Here is a 2,046-nt window from a genome sequence, read left to right as displayed (position 1 = left end):
ACTGGAAAGTTTCTTTACTCGTTCCGTAATACATCATCCCGCAACTAACTCATTAGTTACAATGCTTGCAAGGCTTATAGTGATGTGCATTACCGAGTGGGCCCAGAGATACCTCTCTGACAATCGGAGTGACAAATCCTAATCTCGAAATACGCCCACTCACCAAGTACCTTCGAAGACACCTGTAGAGCACCTTTATAATCATCCAGTTACGTTGTGATGTTTGGTAGCACACAAAGTGTTCCTCCGGTAAACGGGGGTTGCATAATCTCATAGTCATAGGAACATGTATAAGTCATGAAGAAAGCAATAGCAAATATACTAAACGATCAAGTGCTAAGCTAACGGAATGGGTCAAGTCAATCACATCATTCTCCTAATGATGTGATCCCATTAATCAAATGACAACTCATGTCTATGGCTACGAAACATAACCATCTTTGATCAACGAGCTAGTCAAGTAGAGGCATACTAGTGACACTCTGTTTGTCTATGTATTCACACATGTATCATGTTTCCGGTTAATACAATTCTAGCATGAATAATAAACATTTATCATGATATAAGGAAATAAATAATAACTTTATTATTGCCTCTAGGGCATATTTCCTTCAATATGTCAGTCATAACATCTCTCCCCGCCTGCACAAACAGCCCGTCCTCGAGCTGGAAGGCGGGGAAGATCAATGGTCGCCAAACACCTCCACGTTAACTGGAGCGAGCTGGTCGCCGAGCCCGCCGATGGCGAGGTCCTCCTCAATGTAGTCTGCAGCCTCCAGGTAGAAGAGTCGTGGGCAGACGTGGCCCAGTACATAGGGCTCGTTGCAGTTGAAGCACAACCCTTGGCAGCGACGCTCGAGTTGCTCGGACGGGGTGAGCCGGCGGAACGGGCGTGCCGCAGCCGCGGCGAGGGGCACCGCGGAAGCCTGGACAGGCTGACCCTGCGTGGGAACTTCCGGCCAGGGTGGTAGCCCAGCGGCCCGGGGCGGTGGCGCCTGCTGGATGCCCACCGTGCGACGCTCGAACGCACGGGCGTAGTACATGGCCGTTTCGAGGTCCTGTGGCTCGTGCATCTCCACGTCCACGCGGATGTGGTTCAGTAGGCCGCCAACAAAGAGCTCAACCCGCTAACGAGCCAAAACATTGGGGGCGTGGCACGCCTGGAAGCGGTCGGTGAAGTCTTGCATCGAGGTGAGGAACGGAAGATGCCTAAGCTCCGCCAGACGGCTCCCGCGTATAAGCGGACCGAAGTGCAAGAGGCACAATTCGTGGAAGCGCTCCCATGGTGGCATTCTGCCCTCGTCCTGTTCGAGGGCGTAGTACCACGTCTGTGCGGCTCCTCAAAGATGATACGAGGCGATCCAGGTGCGGTCGGACGCGAGCGTGCGCTGTCCCCTGAAAAATTGGTCGCATTGGTTGAGCCAATTCAGGGGGTCGACGGTGCCATCGTAGGTCATGAACTCCAGCTTGAAGAATCTCGGCGGCGTCTGGACATGGACGACGGGCGGGTGCGCCTCATCAGCCTGGAGCAGCGAGGACGACAGGGCCGAGTAGGCTGGCATCAGGGTGCCGCCCTGGAACAGGGGCCCGTCGACGCTGGCGAAAGTCTCGGCGGAGCCCGAGGACCCGCCAAACTGCATGGCCGGGTGCGTCGCCGATGGGGGCAGCACGTGCGGCCCGACTGAGGCTGTCGTGTAGACCAGCTCAAGGGACCCAGCGAGCTAGGCCGGTAACGGAAACGACGACGGGGGAAACCGGACCTGGTCGATGGGCACCCCCGGTCCTGTCGTCAGGATGCCCAGGGCTGCGGTCGCCGGTGGCGGCGGCTGCAGCTCTTGCCCCTGCTACATGGTGGAGGCGCCGGGGTTCGTCGTTGGTGGCGACTGCCATGGCGGCGGCAACGGGGGTCGCCGAGGATGGCGGCTGCTGCGGCGGTGGGGCGGTGGCGTAGGGCACAGGCGGCTGTGGCCCATAGGATCTCGCGAGGAATGTGTAGATGTCCGTGACCGCCTGGGTGAGATCCTGGATGGCAACTGTCATCTCCTC

The 2,046-nt window shown here is 57.1% G+C and overlaps 1 pseudogene; it reads left to right on the top strand.

Moving 5' to 3' along the window:
• Window positions 1-686: 686 nt before the first annotated feature.
• On the top strand, window positions 687-1,685 carry LOC147963667 (uncharacterized; annotated as a pseudogene).
• The last annotated feature ends 361 nt before the right edge of the window (window positions 1,686-2,046 follow it).

The sequence above is a fragment of the Triticum urartu genome, chromosome 6A (assembly GCF_056163025.1).
Source record: "Triticum urartu cultivar PI428250 chromosome 6A, HENAU_Tu73, whole genome shotgun sequence".
NCBI classification, from domain to species: Eukaryota; Viridiplantae; Streptophyta; class Magnoliopsida; order Poales; family Poaceae; genus Triticum; species Triticum urartu.
The sequence above is the reverse complement of the archived record's forward strand: the minus strand, read 5'-3'. Positions and strand labels throughout refer to the sequence as shown.